This window comes from Ranitomeya imitator, chromosome 1 (genome assembly GCF_032444005.1).
Source record: "Ranitomeya imitator isolate aRanImi1 chromosome 1, aRanImi1.pri, whole genome shotgun sequence".
NCBI classification, from domain to species: Eukaryota; Metazoa; Chordata; class Amphibia; order Anura; family Dendrobatidae; genus Ranitomeya; species Ranitomeya imitator.
Window position 1 is genome coordinate 985,934,828 of NC_091282.1, and position 22,537 is coordinate 985,957,364.

Here is a 22,537-nt window from a genome sequence, read left to right on the forward strand (position 1 = left end):
AGCGTTCGGAGACAATTGTGGTCTATTTTCTCAAGAAGTGTTCATTTACGGGAGAACCTGAGATGGAGTGGAAACAGTAGCTATGAGAATACAATTGTGTTTTGCTACTTTTAATACTAATTGCATAAACTAAGAGAATAATTGAGAATGGGAAATTTTGGTACGTTTTGTATCTAACAAAAGTAAGGTTTAGTTTCTGGTCATAGGAATAAATAGATAATATGCATGGATATATCAAGATTAACATGTAAAGATAATTTTTTTCATATGTTATATTGTTCATAATGCAATTGATTTAATTGATGCAACTTTAGTTTGTATCATTCATAACCCTTTAATTAAGTGTTATGTTTTGGCATGGATCAATGACATCTTGTGACATGTGGCCTGGGGATCAAAAACTATTCTGGATTTATTAATCGCAATAGGATAATTGCTGGTCATAGTAATAAATAATATGCATGGTTATATCTTAAGTTTTAGTATCAAGGAAGTCCATCATGTTCATATTTTATAAAAATGTTGTTTCATTTCTTTACCATATTGAACATGGAGCAAATTTTAAAGGTATGATCACCACGCTCTCAAAATATAGCTACTACTCCAATAGGCTGTGGAATGAATCGAGGGGTGATTCTTAAAGGGGCTATTCAGTACTTTCTCTATTTTTGCGTATGGAGCTACAGTAAGTACTAACAGGTACCGTAAGCTGTTGCTACTGACCTGCCTATTCTGCCCGACGCTGATCTCTGCTGGCTCTGCAGTAATGGATTGCTCCTGCCAGTGATTCTGCAGCTTCTACAGGGTGGGCCATCTATATGGATACACCTAAATAAAATGGGAATGGTTGGTGATATCAACTTCCTGTTTGTGGCACATTAGTATATGGGAGGGGAAAACTTTTCGAGATGGGTGGTGACCATGGTGGCCATTTTGAAGTCGACTATTTTGGATCCACCTTTATTTTTTCCAATGGGAACAGGGTCATGTGACGCATCAAACTTATTGAGAATTTCACAAGAAAACAATGGTGTGCTTGGTTTTAACGTATCTTTATTCTTTCATGAATTATTTACAAGTTTCTCTTTGTTTACAGCCATTGACTTGTCGCAGAGGTTAACACATGAGGAGCAGATAGAAATTGTGTTGATGTCTGGTGAATGCAGTACAGGGTCGTTGCAGCAGATTTCAATGCAAGACACCATACGCGAGAAAACTGTCACCATTCCCATGTTAGTTAGGTGTATCCATATAAATGGCCCACCCAAAAAAAGGTTTGTTTTACCCATTCTGAAAATTCAGCGCACTGATCTGGGTCATCCTGGTTGAGATGCTGGATTTTGTAAGGGTGCCATTTGTGAGTACCTAATATCCGCCGAAAGGATGTTTGACTGATGCCAGATCGGCGTGCTGTATTTGACAGTTGAATTTAGTTTTCCCCCTCCCATATACAAATGTTCCATAAACAGCAAGTTCATATCACCAACCATTCCCATTTTATTTAGGTGTATCCATATAGGTGTATCCATATACATAGCCCACCCCTGTACTACTACTACTACTAATATCTTTATTCCTATAGCACCAACGTATTCCACAGCACTTTACATTTTAGAATAGACTTGTGCAGACAATAAAAGACATTACAGCTGACATTGAGAGAATTTGCAGGAGAGGGCCGTCAAGTAAAGGACTTATCTCAGAAATATTTAACATATTGGGTTCTCCCCAGGAAGGGGAACAATTAAAGCATTCCTACATGTGCAGATGGGAGTCTATTCTGAGAAGGCGATTATAACCTCAAAGTTGGCACATTATTTGGGAAAAAGCGGCCAAGTCCTCTATTTGCACTCTTTATAAGGAAAATAAGTATAAAATACTGATCTGGTATCACACTCCTGATCTCCTCCACAGACTGAACCCATTAATCTCAAACCTATGTTGGCGTTGTGGCTCTGGTGTGGGCACTCAATACCATATTTTAAGGTCTTGTACGGCGATCATGGGTTTTTGAGAGGAGGTGAGACTGCTAATCTCTAGGGTTCTTTATGTTGAGGTGGGGCTTGATCTGATTATAAATCTGTTAAATATTTCCCGTAAGGGAATGGGGAAAAATTCAGCTAAGCTGTTATTGCATATCCTTACAGTGGCAAGAAGTCTGATCACCTTTAACTGGAAGCAGACCTCTCCTCCTTCACATCAGCACTTATTGTATAGAATTAATGACATTCGTAGGATAGAAGATATGATGGCTCTTTTGGGTGCGAGAGTGAATTGATTTGACTCCGTCTGGGCCCCGTAGGATTACTTCTGGGCTCAGAGAAATGGTTAAGGCCAGGTTCACACTGCGTTAGCAGCAGCCCGTTCAGCACATCTGCTAACGGGCTGCTGTAATGCAAGTGCCGGCGTTTGCATCGCGCTAGCGCAGATAGAGTATCTCTATCTGCGCTAGCAGTGACGGACCCGGAAACGCTGCAGCCCGCGTCTTGGGGTCCGTCACTCAATGACGGCACATCACTAGCGCATGCCCATTGTAGTCTATGGCGCCGTTAACGGACTACGTTACCACCATAACGCAATGTGAACCCAGCCTAAGTCCTCTTTTAAACATTTGGTCCCCTCCTTTGTTTTGGATTTTATATTCCCCCTTTTTTCCATTCTTTGATGTATGTGTCTTGTCCTTTTATTCATCTGAATGAAGTTGTATTCAAGATAACTTGCTTTTGTTTTTTTTGTCTGTTCATTGTTGGATGTATCTAGCTAGGGAATGATGGGGTATTTTCGATACCTAGTTGGTATTGTTGGTATTCATTGACCCATTTTATATTTTATATCTGGGTATTCTATTATTGTAGGGAGTTCCTCCCTCTATTGTTCCCCACATCATCCTACCAGTGTAATTTCTTTCATCTCTTATGTTTTTGAATGTAATTGTTTGTCTGATTTACATCCATTTGTTAAAATTTGTAAAACTTTAATAAAAATTTACAGTTTAAAAAAAAAAGACATTACAGAATAACAATAATCACATAAATCAACAGATACCAAGAGGAATGAGGGCCCTACTAGCAAGCTTACAATCTATGAGCTAATGACACATCGACAGAGCATTATCTTCTCTTTCATTCTGCTTTGTTGACAGAGCATGTCTGCCCATGTCATGCTGACTGACAGCTGGCTTCCCGATACTTAACTAATTGAGGCCCGCTCAACAGATCAGACCGGAAGGGGAAGAGCTGCTCTTTTTTTAACAAGAGGTGAAGAAAATATTGGGAATCACCTTCTTAGATTATTCCCATGCAGAACAGACAGGTAGCTAGCAATCACCTGCCTGTTATTCTTAGCCACATACACAGAAATAATAAAACTCCTGGAGAACACCTTTAAAAGTGGGAGCTGCTTACTGTGGCTGCTCTCTGCAATGACTAAGGCTACTTTCACATTTCCGTCGGTAGTCGCCCGTCACAAAGCGTCGGCGAGACGTACCGACGGAAGTGTGTGCTTTCACATTTCCGTCTGCAGTCCCGGGCAGGAAAGAGACAGAGTGAGATTTCCTGCCGGGCATGCGCAGACGGAAAAACATTATGCAACGCACAGAAAAACGTTCCCTTGAACGCTTTTTCCAGACGACGGGTCACTAAAATTCGACGCAACCAGTGCACGACGGACGCAACGTGTAGCCATACGTCGCGATCCGTCGGCAATACAAGTCTATGGGAAAAAAACGCATCCTGCAGGCAAATTTGCATGATGCGTTTTTTTCCCAAAACAACGCATTGTGACGGATACAAAACAACGTAACCTCCAGCTCAAGGGCACCACACCAGCATCGGTGGTAAAAAGAACATCACCACCGGCTCCCCGGATTCACCCCTGTTTGGAGCTTCACTAAGTGGCAGATCAGCCATTCATAATTCCATCCTGAAGGAAACCATCCATATAAATCCCCCCCCCCCAAAACAAATTCCAGCAACTCCAATACTCCCCCACTTTGGCCACCGCGATCCACAGTAACAACAATTCATACATTCATTCATATTCACACATTGTTAATAGCTATGAGCAATTCTTCTTGATATCCCATATGGAGAGAAAAAGCTGGGGGCTACAAGACATATCATAGTAACATAGTAACATAGTAAGGCCGAAAAAAGACATTTGTCCATCCAGTTCAGCCTATATTCCATCATAATAAATCCCCAGATCTACATCCTTCTACAGAACCTAATAATTGTATGATACAATATTGTTCTGCTCCAGGAAGACATCCAGGCCTCTCTTGAACCCCTCGACTGAGTTCGCCATCACCACCTCCTCAGGCAAGCAATTCCAGATTCTCACTGCCCTAACAGTAAAGAATCCTCTTCTATGTTGGTGGAAAAACCTTCTCTCCTCCAGACGCAAAGAATGCCCCCTTGTGCCCGTCACCTTCCTTGGTATAAACAGATCCTCAGCGAGATATTTGTATTGTCCCCTTATATACTTATACATGGTTATTAGATCGCCCCTCAGTCGTCTTTTTTCTAGACTAAATAATCCTAATTTCGCTAATCTATCTGGGTATTGTAGTTCTCCCATCCCCTTTATTAATTTTGTTGCCCTCCTTTGTACTCTCTCTAGTTCCATTATATCCTTCCTGAGCACCGGTGCCCAAAACTGGACACAGTACTCCATGTGCGGTCTAACTAGGGATTTGTACAGAGGCAGTATAATGCTCTCATCATGTGTATCCAGACCTCTTTTAATGCACCCCATGATCCTGTTTGCCTTGGCAGCTGCTGCCTGGCACTGGCTGCTCCAGGTAAGTTTATCATTAACTAGGATCCCCAAGTCCTTCTCCCTGTCAGATTTACCCAGTGGTTTCCCATTCAGTGTGTAATGGTGATATTGATTCCTTCTTCCCATGTGTATAACCTTACATTTATCATTGTTAAACCTCATCTGCCACCTTTCAGCCCAAGTTTCCAACTTATCCAGATCCATCTGTAGCAGAATACTATCTTCTCTTGTATTAACTGCTTTACATAGTTTTGTATCATCTGCAAATATCGATATTTTACTGTGTAAACCTTCTACCAGATCATTAATGAATATGTTGAAGAGAACAGGTCCCAATACCGACCCCTGCGGTACCCCACTGGTCACAGCGACCCAGTTAGAGACTATACCATTTATAACCACCCTCTGCTTTCTATCACTAAGCCAGTTACTAACCCATTTACACACATTTTCCCCCAGACCAAGCATTCTCATTTTGTGTACCAACCTCTTGTGCGGCACGGTATCAAACGCTTTGGAAAAATCGAGATATACCACGTCCAATGACTCACCGTTGTCCAGCCTATAGCTTACCTCTTCATAAAAACTGATTAGATTGGTTTGACAGGAGCGATTTCTCATAAACCCATGCTGATATGGAGTTAAACAGTTATTCTCATTGAGATAATCCAGAATAACATCCCTCAGAAACCCTTCAAATATTTTACCAACAATAGAGGTTAGACTTACTGGCCTATAATTTCCAGGTTCACTTTTAGAGCCCTTTTTGAATATTGGCACCACATTTGCTATGCGCCAGTCCTGCGGAACAGACCCTGTCGCTATAGAGTCCCTAAAAATAAGAAATAATGGTTTATCTATTACATTACTTAGTTCTCTTAGTACTCGTGGGTGTATGCCATCCGGACCCGGAGATTTATCTATTTTGATCTTATTTAGCTGGTTTCGCACCTCTTCTTGGGTTAGATTGGTGACCCTTAATATAGGGTTTTCATTGTTTCTTGGGATATCAGCAGAGGTTTATTTCTCTTAAGACCAAAAGAATCGGATGTTGAACTCTAACATGCTCAAACTTTCTTTTTCCCAACATGGTCTGTTGTGGAAATGTTGGGACACCCTTGTACACCAATGGTAATTTTCCAGCTTTGTGGAAATTGAATATTTTTTTCTGATTTTATTCTCTAGTGTATGGCCACTGTAAGCCAGACAACTACTTCTGTATTTATTTTAGCAGTATATCTATAATATAATGCTGGGAGCGTCACTCTGTCCGAAGCCTTTATAGACTGCGCAGGCGCAAGCGTCGGCGCAGTCTGGGCCTCACAGAGTGACGCTCCCGGGAGATCGCGGTATGCTTTCACACTGAACGCACACCGCGATCTCCAACAGAGAAGCAGGGACCGCCAGGAGGGTGAGTATCGGCCATATTCACCTGTCCTGCGTTCCACCGCTGAGCGCCGCCATCTTCCTGGTCTTCGGCCTGTGACCTTCAGTTCAGAGGGCGCGATGACGCGCTTAATGCGCGCCGGCGCCGCCCTCTGACTGAACAGTCACAGCCAGGAGACCGGGAAGATGGCGGCGTGCAGCGCTGGAATGGGACAGACAGGTGAGTATAGTAAGTGCTGGGGGGCCTGAGCTGGTGGCGATACCGGCACCTGACCCCCACAGCACGCCGGTGTCCCCGCCTGCTCAGGCCCCCGGATGGGTGCAGCACATGACAGGATGGGGACGCAGGATGGTTGCAGCACGTACCAGGATGGGGACGCAGGATGGGGACGCAGGATGGTTGCAGCACATGACAGGATGGGGACGCAGGATGGGGACGCAGGATGGTTGCAGCACATACCAGGATGGGGACGCAGGATGGGGATGCAGGATGGGTGCAGCACATACCAGGATGGGGACGCAGGATGGGTGCAGCACATGACAGGATGGGGACGCAGGATGGGTGCAGCACATACCAGGATGGGGACGCAGGATGGGGACGCAGGATGGGTGCGGCACATACCAGGATGGGGACGCAGGATGGGTGCAGCACATGACAGGATGGGGACGCAGGATGGGTGCAGCACATACCAGGATGGGGACGCAGGATGGGTGCAGCACATGACAGGATGGGGACGCAGGATGGGGACGCAGGATGGGTGCAGCATATGACAGGATGGGGACGCAGGATGGGTGCAGCACATGACAGGATGGGGGCGCAGGATGGGTGCAGCACATGACAGGATGGGGACGCAGGATGGGTGCAGCACATGACAGGATGGGGATGCAGGATGGGGACGCTGGATGGGTGCAGCACATACCAGGATGGGGATGCAGGATGGGTGCAGCACATGACAGGATGGGGACGCAGGATGGGGACGCAGGATGGGTGCAGCACATGACAGGATGGGGACGCAGGATGGGTGCAGCACATGACAGGATGGGGGCACAGGATGGGTGCAGCATATGACAGGATGGGGATGCAGGATGGGTGCAGCACATGACAGGATGGGGACGCAGGATGGGTGCAGCACATGACCGGATGGGGACGCAGGATGGGGACGCAGGATGGGTGCAGCACATACCAGGATGGGGACGCAGGATGGGTGCAGCACATGACAGGATGGGGACGCAGGATGGAGCAGCACATGACAGGATGGGGACGCAGGATGGGTGCAGCACATACCAGGATGGGGACGCAGGATGGGTGCAGCACATACCAGGATGGGGACGCAGGATGGGTGCAGCACATGACAGGATGGGGGCGCAGGATGGGTGCAGCACATGACAGGATGGGGACGCAGGATGGAGCAGCACATGACAGGATGGGGACGCAGGATGGGTGCAGCACATGACAGGATGGGGACGTAGGATGGGTGCAGCACATACCAGGATGGAGACCATATACCAATATAAATGCTTGCCACCCGGGCGTAGAACGGGTTCAATAGCTAGTCTTGTATAAAGTTAAATTGCCCCAGACACCTGTTTCCCAGCAGTATGCTGAAATGCACACTCCCGACAGTGACGTGGATGTTATTTTAGTGTGTTGTAATGTGTGGAACAAATATATTTATACCTAATCCTATCTTGTCATGGAGTGTAGCATAAAATCATCCCTCCATCTTGCTAACCACAACATAGAATTATGACACAGATCAAGAAAAACATATTTCTGAAAGCTTCCAATGCCATAACGGTTCTGCTTACATATTTAGCTCCAAAAATAGAGTTGGTAACAGGGGGAAGTGAAGGAAGAAAAGAAAAGCGTGAGCAACATTTAGTCCACACGCTTTCTGAGATGAAGCTTCTGACATCATAGTTTCCTGCTAGGTATTTCTGTTTCACATAGCTCCAGTGAAATCACTTTGAGAGGAAGGCAGATAAAATACCAGCTGAACACTTTTATCCACTCCAAAATACAACCAGGGGAAACATTTACTGAACAAAGAACATTTGCAGAAAGCAGCAGAGATGTGTCATCTTTTGCTTTATGTCATATTATCAGTGATTTAAGAGGGTTTTCCCCACATCTGGAACAATATGTTCATGTAAGACCTAAAAGACAAATGAAGGACATGTCAACATATAGGTCTTATGCAAAGCAAATTTTAATCAATTAGAAGATGACTGATAATAAGTGATGATGGTAGGTATTATGGAAGTTCAGAACTAAGCAAGTTTCTAGAAGGTCACATTCAGTATTTTACATTAGTATTTGTAATCCAAAATCAGGAGTGGAGCAATCAGAGGAAAAGTATAATAGAAATACGTCACCACTTCTGTATTTTTCACCCTCTCATGGTTTGGCTTACTAATACTGATGCAAAATAATTACCAAATACTGAATATGTGAATGTGGCATTTATCAGCCCATTGTGCAAAGGTCATGATCATTGGTAGAAAATAATATCAGTAACTCATTTATAGCCTCCTTGTTTGTGGCAAAAGAGAACACACTTACCGTATATTCTAACAAGCAGACACATACATATACAGTTATGTGAAAAAGTATTTGCCTCCTTCCTGATTTCCATTTCTATTGCATGTTTCCACAATTAAATGTTTCATATCACTAACAAATTTAAATATTAGACAAAGATAGCACAAGCAAACAAAAATGCAAAAATGAAAGTCTTTCCTATTAAAAGAAAAAGAAATCCAAACCTACAGGTCCCTGTGTGAAAAAGTGATTGCCCCACCCCTTAACCCCTCTGTGACCTTAGACGTACTATCCCGTCGAGGTGCCCTGGGCTTATCTGACCCTGGACGGGATAGTACGTCATAGCCGATCGGCCGCGCTCACGGGGGGAGCGCGGCCGGGTGTCAGCTGCTTATCGCAGCTGACATCCGGCACTATGTGCCAGGAGCGGTCACGGACCGCCCCCGGCACATTAATCCCTGGCACACCGCGATCAAACATGATCGCGATGTGCCGGCGGTATAGGGAAGCTTCCCGCAGGGAGGGGGCTCCCTGCGGGCTTCCCTGAGCCCCCCGCAGCAACGCGATGTGATCGCGTTGCTGCGAGGGTCTCACCTCCCTCCCTGCTTCCTCCAGCCCCGGATCCAAGATGGCCGCGGATCCGGGTCCTGCAGGGAGGGAGGTGGCTTCACAGAGCCTGCTCAGAGCAGGCACTGTGAAGGCTGCAGCGCTGCATGTCAGATCAGTGATCTGACAGAGTGCTGTGCAAACTGTCAGATCACTGATCTGTGATGTCCCCCCCTGGGACAAAGTAAAAAAGCAAAAAAAAAAATTTCCAAATGTGTAAAAAAAAATTAAAAAAAATATTCCAAAATAATGAAAAAAAAAAAATATATATTATTCCCATAAATACATTTCTTCATCTAAATAAAAAAAAAAACAATAAAAGTACACATATTTAGTATCGCCGCATCCGTAACGACCCGACCTATAAAACTGTCCCACTAGTTAACCCCTTCAGTAAACACCGTAAGAAAAAAAAAAAAAACGAGGCAAAAAACAACGCTTTATTATCATACCGCCGAACAAAAAGTGGAATAACACGCGATCAAAAGGACAGATATAAATAACCATGGTACCGCTGAAAGCGTCATATTGTCCCGCAAAAAACGAGCCGCCATACATCATCATCAGCAAAAAAATAAAAAAGTTATAGTCCTGAGAATAAAGCGATGCAAAAATAATTATTTTTTCTGTAAAATAGTTTTTATCGTATAAAAGCGCCAAACCATAAAAAAATGATATAAATGAGGTATCGCTGTAATCGTACTGACCCGAAGAATAAAACTGATTTATCAATTTTACCAAATGCAGAACGGTATAAACGCCTCCCCCAATAGAAATTCATGAATAGCTGGTTTTTGGTCATTCTTCCTCACAAAAATCGGAATAAAAAGCGATCAAAAAATGTCACGTGACCAAAAATGTTTTCAATAAAAACGTCAACTCGTCCCGCAAAAAACAAGACCTCATATGACTCTGTGGACCAAAATATGGAAAAATTATAGCTCTCAAAATGTGGTATTGCAAAAAATATTTTTTGCAATAAAAAGGGTCTTTCAGTGTGTGACGGCTGCCAATCATAAAAATCCGCTAAAAAACTCGCTATAAAAGTAAATCAAACCCCCCTTCATCACTCCCTTAGTTAGGGAAAAATAAAAAAAAATGTATTTATTTCCATTTTCCCATTAGGGCTAGGGTTAGGGCTAGGGTTAGGGCTAGGGTTAGGGCTAGGGCTAGGGTTAGGGCTAGGGTTAGGGCTAGGGTTAGGGCTAGGGTTAGGGCTAGGTTTAGGGCTAGGGTTAGGGCTAGGGTTAGGGCTAGGGTTAGGGTTGGGGCTACAGTTAGGGTTGGGGCTAAAGTTAGGGTTAGGGTTTAGATTACATTTACAGTTGGGAATAGGGTTGGGATTAGGGCTAGGGGTGTGTCAGGGTTAGAGGTGTGGTTAGGGTTACCGTTGGAATTAGGGTTAGGGGTGTGTTTAGATTAGGGTTTCAGTTATAATTGGGGGGTTTCCACTGTTTCGGCACATCAGGGGCTCTCCAAACACGACATGGCGTCCGATCTCAATTCCAGCCAATTCTGCGTTGAAAAAGTAAAACAATGCTCCTTCCCTTCCGAGCTCTCCTGTGTGCCCAAACAGGGGTTTACCCTCACATATGGGGTATCAGCGTACTCAGGACAAATTGGACAACAACTTTTGTGGACCAATTTCTCCTGTTACCCTTGGGAAAATACAAAACTGGGGGCTAAAAAATAATTTTTGTGGGAAAACAAAAAGATTTTTTATTTTCACGGCTCTGCGTTATAAACTGTAGTGAAACACTTGGGGGTTCAAAGTTCTCACAGCACATCTAGATAAGTTCATTGAGGGGTCTAGTTTCCAATATGGGGTCACTTGTGGGGGGTTTCTACTGTTTAGGTACATTAGGGGCTCTGCAAACGCAATGTGACGCCTGCAGACCAATCCATCTAAGTCTGCATTCCAAATGATGCTCCTTCCCTTCCGAGCCCTCCTATGCGCCCAACCGGTGGTTCCCCCCCACATATTGGGTATCAGCGTACTCAGGACAAATTGGACAACAACATTTAGGGTCCACTTTCTCCTGCTAACCTTGGAAAAATACAAAACTGGGGGCTAAAATATAATTTTTGTGGAAAAAAAATATTTTTTATTTGCACGGCTCTGCGTTATAAACTGTAGTGAAATACTTGGGGGTTCAAAGCTCTCACAACACATCAAGATGAGTTCCTTAGGGGGTCTACTTTCCAAAATGGTGTCACTTGTGGGGGGTTTCTACTGTTTAGGTACATTAGGGGCTCTGCAAACGCAATGTGACGCCTGCAGACCATTCCATCTAAGTCTGCATTCCAAATGGCGCTCCTTCCCTTCCGAGCCCTCCCATGCGCCCAAACGGTGGTTCCCCCCCACATATGGGGTATCAGCGTACTCAGGACAAATTGGACAACAACTTTTGGGGTCCAATTTCTCCTGTTACCCTAGGGAAAATACAAAACTGGGGGCTAAAATATAATTTTTGTGGGAAAAACATTTTGTTTTATTTTTATGGCTCTGCATTATAAACTTCTGTGAAGCCCTTGGTGAGTCAAAGTGCTCACCACACATCCAGATAAGTTCCTCAGGGGGTCTACTTTCCAAAATGGTGTCACTTGTGGGGGGTTTCAATGTTTAGGCACATCAGTGGCTCTCCAAACGCAACATGGCGTCCCATCTCAATTCCTGTCAATTTTGCATTGAAAAGTCAAACGGCGCTCCTTCCCTTCCGAGCTCTCCCATGCGCCCAAACAGTGGTTTACTGCCACGTATGGGGCATCAGCATACTCAGGACAAATTGGACAACAACATTTGAGGTCCAATTTATTCTCTTACCCTTGGAAAAATAAAAAATTGGGGGCAAAAATATAATTTTTGTGAAAAAATATGATTTTTTATTTTTACGGTTCTGCATTATAAACTTCTGTGAAGCACTTGGTGGGTCAAAGTGCTCACCACACATCTAGATAAGTTCCTTAGGGGGTCTACTTTCCAAAATGGTGTCACTTGTGTGGGGTTTCAATGTTTAGGCACATCAGTGGCTCTCCAAACGCAACATGGCGTCCCATCTCAATTCTTGTCAATTTTGCATTGAAAAGTCAAACGGCGCTCCTTCCCTTCCGAGCTCTTCCATGCGCCCAAACAGTGGTTTACTGCCACATATGGGGTATCAGCGTACTCAAGACAAATTGGACAACAACTTTTGGGGTCCATTTTCTCCTGTTACCCTTGGTAAAATAAAACAAATTGGAACTGAAGTAAATTTTTTGTGTAAAAAGTTAAATGTTCATTTTTATTTAAACATTCCAAAAATTACTATTAAACACCTGAAGGGTTAATAAACTTCTTGAATGTGGTTTTGAGCACCTTGAGGGGTGCAGTTTTTAGAATGGTGTCACACTTGGGCATTTTCTATCATATAGACCCCTCAAAATGACTTCAAATGAGACGTGGTCCCTAAAAAAAAATGGTGTTGCAAAAATGAGAAATTGCTGGTCAACTTTTAACCCTTATAACTCCCTAACAAAAAAAAAATTTGGTTCCAAAATTATGCTGATGTAAAGGAGACATGTGGGAAATGTTACTTATTAAGTATTTTGTGTGACATATCTCTGTGATTTAATTGCATAAAAATTCAAAGTTTGAAAATTGCGAAATTTTCAAAATTTTCGCCAAATTTCCGTTTTTTTCACAAATAAACGCAGGTACTATCAAAGAAATTTTACCACTATCATGAAGTACAATATGTCACGAGAAAACAATGTCAGAATCACCAGGATCCGTTGAAGCGTTCCAGAGTTATAACCTCATAAAGGGACAGTGGTCAGAATTGTAAAAATTGGCCTGGTCATTGACGTGCAAACCACCCTTGGGGGTAAAGGGGTTAAAACATAAACGAACTAACTGTTGTTTATCACATTTTTGAGAAGCTTAGTTCAAATTCCCTAGCTACACCCTGGCCTAATTACTGCCACACCTGTTCTCAATCAAGAAATGACTTAAAAAGGACCTGCATGACAAAGTAAAGTAGACCAAAAGACTTCAAAATTAAGACATCATGCCACGATCCAAAGAAATTCTGGAACAAATGAGAAACAAAGTAATTGAAATCTATCAATCTGGAAAAGGTTATAAAGCCATTTCTAAAGCTTTGAGACTCCAGCGAACCAGAGTGTGGGCCATTATCCACCAATGGTAAAAACAAGAAACAGTGGTGAGCCTTTCCAGGAGTGGCCAGACAATGCAAATTACCCCAAGAGCACAGTGATGACTCATGCAAGAGGTCACAAAAGACCCCACACCAACCTTCAAAAAACTAAAAGCCACACTTGCTTCAGTTAAGGTCAGTGTTAATGACTCCACCATAAGAAAAAGACTGGGCAAAAATGGCCTGCATGGCAGAGTTCCAAGACATGGGCGGACATACCGCCGGTTCAACCGGTGCAGCTGCACCGGGGCCCGGAGGCTCTGGGGGGCCCCTGCAGGGCGGCCAGGGACGCTGCTACCATTAGGCGATTTGACTATCAGGCGGCAGAAGAGAGGGCGGCAGACTCTATAGTAACTGGATTTGCGCTGCTAGTTTTTTTTTTTTTATAAAACTCCGGGGTCAAGTGCCCCCCCCTCCTCCCTCCCTCCCTCTTTCCCGCCCCCCTCCTCCCTCCTTCCTGCCCCCCCTCCCTGAAGATGTAATACTCACCTTCCTCCAGCGGTGGCTGCAACTGCGTCCCCGCGCCGGCAGCGCGTCCTGTCTTCAGCGGTCACATGGTACCGCTCATTTAAGGTCATGAATATGCGCATGTTCATGACCTTAATTAGCGCTATCATGTGACCGCTGAAGACAGGAAGGAAGACGCTGCAGAAGAGATGCCAGGAAGGAAGTTCTGTTCTGTGCCGCATGGTGAGAGGTAAATATGACAGGGAAAAAGGATGGGGAGCCATGCACACAGGGAAAAAGGATGTGGAGCCATGCACACAGGGGAGAAGGATGGGGGAGCCATGCACGCAGGGTGGGAGGATAGGGGAGGCATGCACGCAGGGGAGAAGGATGGGGGAGCCGTGAACGCAGGGGAGAAGAATGGGGGAGCCGTGAACGCAGGGGAGAAGAATGGGGGAGCCATGAACGCAGGGGAGAAGGATGGGGGAGCCGTGAACGCAGGGGAGAAGGATGGGGGTGGGGGAGCCGTGAACACAGGGGAAAGGATGGGGGAGCCCAGCACGCAGGGGAGAAGGATGGGGGAGCCGTGAACGCAGGGGAGAAGGATGGGGGAGCCCAGCACGCAGGGGAGAAGGATGGGGGAGCCGTGAACGCAGGGGAGAAGGATGGGGGAGCACAGCACGCAGGGGAGAAGGATGGGGGAGCCGTGAACACAGGGGAGAAGGATGGGGGAGCCCAGCACGCAGGGGAGAAGGATGGGGGAGCCGTGAACGCAGGGGAGAAGGATAGGGGAGCCATGAACGCAGGGGAGAAGGATGGGGGAGCCATGAACGCAGGGGAGAAGGATGGGGGAGCCGTGAACGCAGGGGAGAAGGATGGGGGTGGGGGAGCCGTGAACACAGGGCAGAAGGATGGGGGAGCCCAGCACGCAGGGGAGAAGGATGGGGGAGCCGTAAGCGCAGGGGAGAAGGAATTACAGGAGCCGTGAACGCAGGGGAGAAGGATGGGGAGCCATGCACACAGGGTGGGAGGATGGAGTATAAATATGGAGTATAAATACTAGGTCCTATAGGGGGGACACAGTGTGAGTGGACAGTGTGAAGAGGGGGCCGGTATAGAAAGGAGAGGTCAGTGTGAAGAGCATGTACAATAAGAGGGACAGTGTGGGGGTCATATTTTGTGCAGACAATATAGTGAGGGGCAATTTTTTATTCCGGAGCATTATAATGACACTTGTATCTTTAAGGGCATCTTGTGGAGACTTTCTGCAAAAGAGCGGAAAAGATGGAAGTCTGCAGAGATGGCTGTGGATGAGAAAACTCATCATGGGATCTGGACAAGATGAAGAAAAGAAGAACGGCTCCAGAGACGACGTTATCTATAAGGTACCTGGATGTAAATGTTATTTGTGATACTAACTAATACTCATGTTTTTATTTATGTTAGGAGCCATTTTTCCGTTCGCCTCAGGCAGCAGAGAGGCTAGGTTCACCCCTGAGGGCGGTAAATATAGAGGGCAATCTGGCCAGTCTATCCGGCCCCGAGGCTCCGGGGGCCCCCTGGCCAGATTGCCCTCATGTGCGGCAGGCAAAGAGCAATCCCTGCAGCTCCGCTGCCTGCAAGAGAAAATGGCAATGGATCTGCAGGGAATGGATGCTTCCTGCTTCCTTTCTCACACAGACAGCAGCGGCTCAGCTGAATGACATCATCATTCCGCGCTGCGGCTGTGCGAGACAGGAAGCTACCGCACACTGGCTTCTGCACAATCAGGCCTGGAAGGAAGCTGCAGCTGTGCAGGACCTCAATCACCCCCTGAACAGGAGGTAAAGAACGGTCTGAATGTGACGGATTGTTTGCAGACTAAAGAGGGGAGACAGGGGCAGCAGTCAGAGACTAGAAGCAGTGATTTACTGACTGTGACCCCCGGAGCTTTGTGTTCTCTGGTCAGTGCAGGATTTTCATCCACACACAGCAGGGAAAAGAGAGTTCAGAGCTCAGGAACACAGTCACTAAATCACTGGGTCTATTCTCTGACGGGACTCCAGTCATCACTGCAGTATCAGATCCAGGCTGGGACTGACCCCTGAGCCCATCCCCCAGTGAAGACTTTTTCACATATACTGTATCTGTTGCATTAAACACACATATAAGGGTATGTTTCCACTGTCAGTAAACTCTGCGGATTGGACGCTGTGTACATCTGCAGCATCCAGTCCGCAGCTCCTGATGTTACAGCATAGTGCATGAGATTTCAAGGAATCCAATGTCCACTATGTATGCAGCGGCACCCGCAGCTTCCCTGCAGAGACGGACATGTGGCACATCTTTCTAGACCGTAGCATGTCTATTTATCTTGCGGAGATGCTCAGTCTCCACAAGATAAATATCACAGTCCAATGTATAGGATGCGGTGATTCCGCATGTGTTCAATGAGCACATGCGGAAGCATCACTCGTACAAAAGCCGGCAGCGCTTTGGACCGAGCGGACATGTGCTGCATCCAAAGCGCTGCCGATTCCTGACCGTGGAACCATACCGTTATACATTAATGTATACTATGTCACATATGCAGTAGACACAGGTGTTTATTATACATGGGCATATTCTACAGTATATATAAATATATATAGTGGGGCAAAAAAGTATTTAGTCAGTCAGCAATAGTGCAAGTTCCACCACTTAAAAAGATGAGAGGCGTCTGTAATTTACATCATAGGTAGACCTCAACTATGGGAGACAAACTGAGAAAAAAAATCCAGAAAATCACATTGTCTGTTTTTTTAACATTTTATTTGCATATTATGGTGGAAAATAAGTATTTGGTCAGAAACAAAATTTCATCTCAATACTTTGTAATATATCCTTTGTTGGCAATGACAGAGGTCAAACGTTTTCTGTAAGTCTTCACAAGGTTGCCACACACTGTTGTTGGTATGTTGGCCCATTCCTCCATGCAGATCTCCTCTAGAGCAGTGATGTTTTTGGCTTTTCGCTTGGCAACACGGACTTTCAACTCCCTCCAAAGGTTTTCTATAGGGTTGAGATCTGGAGACTGGCTAGGCCACTCCAGGACCTTGAAATGCTTCTTACGAAGCCACTCCTTCGTTGCCCTGGCGGTGTGCTTTGGATCATTGTCATGTTGAAAGACCCAGCCACGTTTCATCTTCAATGCCCTTGCTGATGGAAGGAGGTTTGCACTCAAAATCTCACGATACATGGCCCCATTCATTCTTTCATGTACCCGGATCAGTCGTCCTGGCCCCTTTGCAGAGAAACAGCCCCAAAGCATGATGTTTCCACCACCATGCTTTACAGTAGGTATGGTGTTTGATGGATGCAACTCAGTATTCTTTTTCCTCCAAACACGACAAGTTGTGTTTCTACCAAACAGTTCCAGTTTGGTTTCATCAGACCATAGGACATTCTCCCAAAACTCCTCTGGATCATCCAAATGCTCTCTAGCAAACTTCAGACGGGCCCGGACATGTACTGGCTTAAGCAGTGGGACACGTCTGGCACTGCAGGATCTGAGTCCATGGTGGCGTAGTGTGTTACTTATGGTAGGCCTTGTTACATTGGTCCCAGCTCTCTGCAGTTCATTCACTAGGTCCCCCCGCGTGGTTCTGGGATTTTTGCTCACCGTTCTTGTGATCATTCTGACCCCACGGGGTGGGATTTTGCGTGGAGCCCCAGATCGAGGGAGATTATCAGTGGTCTTGTATGTCTTCCATTTTCTAATTATTGCTCCCACTGTTGATTTCTTCACTCCAAGCTGGTTGGCTATTGCAGATTCAGTCTTCCCAGCCTGGTGCAGGGCTACAATTTTGTTTCTGGTGTCCTTTGACAGCTCTTTGGTCTTCTCTTCACCATAGTGGAGTTTGGAGTCAGACTGTTTGAGGGTGTGCACAGGTGTCTTTTTATACTGATAACAAGTTTAAACAGGTGCCATTACTACAGGTAATGAGTGGAGGAAAGAGGAGACTCTTAAAGAAGAAGTTACAGGTCTGCGAGAGCCAGAAATCTTGATTGTTTGTTTCTGACCAAATACTTATTTTCCACCATAATATGCAAATAAAATGTTAAAAAAACAGACAATGTGATTTTCTGGATTTTTTTTCTTCTCAGTTTGTCTCCCATAGTTGAGGTCTACCTATGATGTAAATTACAGACGCCTCTCATCTTTTTAAGTGGTGGAACTTGCACTATTGCTGACTGACTAAATACTTTTTTGCCCCACTGTATATATATATATATATATATATATATATAATAATGTAGCTTTGTCGCCTTTAAAGAAGGGGGAGCCCAAACACATTTCCTGCACAGGGGCCCCAAGCTGTCTGTGTCCGCCCCTGTTCCAAGATAAAACCCACTGCTGAGCAATAAAATCATAAAGGCTCATCTCAGTTGGTCCAAAAGACATCTGGATGATCCCCAAAACTTTTGGGAAAATAACATATGGACTGACGAGACAAAAGTTGAACATTTTGGAAGGCCCGGGCCCCTCCTCTTGTCCTTCTGCTCACTAAGCCCCATCGTGCAGTAAACTAGTGCGCACGGTGCACACTTTGGCGCTGGGCGCTTTCCTGGAGCTGCACAGCTCAAGCTCCTTCAGGCCTCTGGACCTCCAGTCAGGTGATGGCGCGTACGCAATGACGTCTTCGCGTACGCGCCAGTATGTGCGAGGACATCAGAAGGACAGCCTGCAGGGGATTGTCAGTGAGGTAAGTATGAAAAATGTTTTTGTTTTCTTTATAAAATGAATTAAATGAGTGAGGTGGACTGCAAGTGATGGAGGGGAGGCTGCAAATGATGAAGTGAGTGAGGGCGAGGGGGACTTCAAATGTTGAAGTGGGGGGAGGGGGACTGCAAATTATGAAGTGGGGGATAGGGTCTGCAAATGATGAAGTGAATGGAGGGTGGGGACTGAAAATGATGAAGTGAGCGGGGAATGGAGACTGCAAATGAGGAAGTGATTGGGGGACTGCGATTGATGAAGTTGGGGGAGGGGACTGAAAATGATTAAGGGGGAAGGGGGACTGCAAATGATGAAGTGGGGGATGAGGATTGCAAATGATAAAGCAGGGATAGGGGACTGCAAAGGATGAAGTAGGGGAGATGGGACTGCAAATGATGAAGTGGAGAGGAAGTCTGTAAATGGTAAAGTGAGGGGGTAAGGGCAATGATCACAACAATGGAGGGGCCAATGATTAGTACATGATCATCGACCCTGCTAATGAATAAAGGACATGAACATCAGTGTCTCTTGCTTGACCGAGCTTTCCTGCAAATGATGAATTGAGGGACTGCAAATGATGACTTGAGGGTGGGGACGGAGGAATGCAAATGATGAATTGAGGGTGGGGAGAGCAAATGATGACTTGGGACTGAGGGAGAGCAAATGATGAATTTTGAGGGTGGGAGGAGTGAATGATGATGTATTGGAACTGAGGGATGGGGGACAGTAAATGGAGCAAATGGTGAATTGAGGGTGGGGGACAACAAATGATGATGAATTGTGGTGGGGCAGCATATAATGATAAATTGAGGGTTGGGGAGAGTAAATGATGCATTGAATGTGGGGGAGAGAATTTGGTAATGAATAGAGGGTGGGGGTGGGAGAGAGAAAGGACATGACAATGAATTGTGGCGGAAAGGGCATGTAAATATAATGAATCAGAGGAGCGGGAGGTACATAGTGGGGGCAGTGAGGATGCAGTGATTGGTATTGAATTGGGGAAGGAGTACAGGCTTAATTAAATTATCAAAACCAAGATCATTTCAGCTCAAAGAATTGAGCTGGGATTCTCTTGGTTTTGATTACTCCACGCCTTGACACAGCGACACAGTGTTTCCTGTTCTCCAAACACCTAAGGATGTCCATTACGGTGAGCTGGATTTTTTTATACCTAATTAATTTATATATTTATTAGGTGGGGAAAGTAGCTATAGTTGGTGGGAGCACAGTGTGTATTATAATTTATATTTGGAATGGTGGGTTGCATAATAACTAATTATGTATTAATTGTGGGTGCCCGTCTGTGTTCAGCTGTGTAGTGTAAAAGAAAGGGAAAAAGTGGGGAATGTGCTGTGGAAGGGGTGCTCTAGATAACTGTGTTATTTTATGTAGAGACGAGTCAGGGCTGGAAGAAGTGATGGCGGTCTGCACTGGATGAAGAAGACAAGAAAGATGAAGGACTTCAATTAGAGATGTCACTGGTAAGTCAGTAATCACATAGCTGTAGGAGAGATCAGCACAAAAATAGGGTCTTATCTGAGAGATATGACAGGCAGTAAAATGGGATTAAACTCACCTTTTATAAGTATTTAGAAAGCATGTCATATGGAAAATCAGCTGCAGCAGATCCACGGTTCAGCATATGACCACAAGACATCAAAGGATGGAAGGAAAGGTTTGTGGATGGTTTCCATGCTTGCTGACAGTTAACGAGACATATATCCCAGGATATAAAACAAAATTGTGTATTACCTATACACTGACACTGTATACACAGCTCCTGTGTATAATGTCACTGGTGATCACTGTATTACTTGTACACTGAAAGTCTGACAGTATATACAGAGCTCCTGTGTATAATGTCACTGGTGATCTCTGTATTACCTGTACACTAACACTATATACAGAGCTCCTGTGTATAATTTTGCTGGTGATCACTGCATTACCTGTACACTGACAGTCTGACAGTCCAACAGTAGCATTCGATTACTACGTGATGGAAATATGTAGTCTGGTCATAGTGTGGTGGGTTTTGTTCCTTTTATGTAGTATTATTCAGTCACTATGTGGTGGTAATATGTAGTCCAAGCATGGTGTGGTGGTATTTGTTCCTTGTATATGGTATTATTTGGTCACTATGTGGTGGTAATATGTGGTCTAGTCATGGTGTGGCGATATTTGTTGCTTGTATATGGCATTATTCTGTAACTATGTGGTGGTAATATGTGGTCTGGTCATGGTGTGATGTATTTGTCCCATGTATGTGGTATTAAAGGTCTTTTTTTTAAAATGTATGTGACTCATTCCCTTAAAGAAAAATTATCAAAAATATGTCTAAAAAGAGTATAGGATATTTTAAGACATGTTTAATAGGTTTGAGTAGGGCCCGGCCAAAAGAGTCTAGTTGCGGCTTAAAAAATCTTTTGACCAAAACAAAAGCTGCTGGTTATGTATGTTATCTGGTCTTTGATGGGAACTGTTAATGTGTGATTGATGAGGACGTGATGCAGAAGTCGAGTTTTTCCAAGAGCGGGCGGTAGTACTGTGGAAGGTTCGAAGGGTGGCGGTGGAGCTGGAGTGAAGCCTGGGCAGAGTCTCAAGGGGGCCCTAAAATTTTGCCAGTATGGGGCCCTGAAATTCGTAGAGGCAGCCCTGCTTATGGCAAAGGTAAGTGACAGATTATAATGTTAATGCAGTGGGAGTTCTGTAGCTTTCACTCTGTATTTATGTACCTGCAATGTAGTCTATGCTGTAAGCACAAAGAGAAACATACATAAACGGATTGCCCTCTCCAGATTTAAAAAAAACATGGCCAGAATGCCATGAAAAAAGTTAGAGGAAAGATATATATTTTTGCACCGTATTAGCCAGTAGATATAAAAATATTAAGATTTGATAGTCCTCAGTGGTGGATATCATTTAATGACTAACTGTAAAGATGGTAACAAATTGCAAGCTTTCGAGACTAATCGGGTCTCTTCATCAGGCACAAAATCTGAAAAGTCACATATTTGAAAATAGTTAAATGATACCCAATTGTCCAGTCCCACAACACTTTAATTCCAATACTTCCCAGGTTCCCTCTTGGGGTCTAATTTATTGGTCTTTCCTGACATATGTTGCCATGATGGCCATCTCACCTGGACATCTTGACAGGATGTCAATGCTGCAGAAGGAAGTGGTGTAAATGCCAGTGGAGGACTGGGCATATCCCATATTTTTTCAGCCATTTTAAAAATATTTGTAAATGGAAAACACGGTCAACCTCTTCACGACATTGACAATTTCCGTTTTGTATGTCATATGTTGGGAAGTGGTAAAGTCACCTATTCACTCAAGATTATTTTTGTGTCCAGTGCTCTTTTAGTTGATAACTACAATTGCAAACAAATTTATTCAACCAATCATGCTAAAGTAGGTTTATTAACAAATTTGCAAACTTTCTGATATTTTCAATAAACCAACCAATCAAAAAGAACTTAAAAAGCTCAACACAACTATAATGACAAGTGTTCTCTCCACATTCAACAGAAAATCCCACTTTTACTGACTACCGGAGTCTCAGAATTATTTAATTCCTTAATGACAAGCGTCTTTAAGACTGAGTGGAGTTTGTTTGGCTGTTATGACCAGAGGCAAAACATGATGCATAGCCAGACACCAATTCTAGCAGTGTTCCTGAAGAATCTTAGCCTAATCCTCATGGGCAATGGCTTCCAGAGCACTAATATTCTCAGGTTGTCAGAAAGTGGTCTAAAAAAAAAACAATAGAGATCATTGCCTTGAACAAATAAGGAAAAGGATAGAGAACATATTGAATGTTTCTAAAGCTGCTTAGGATTG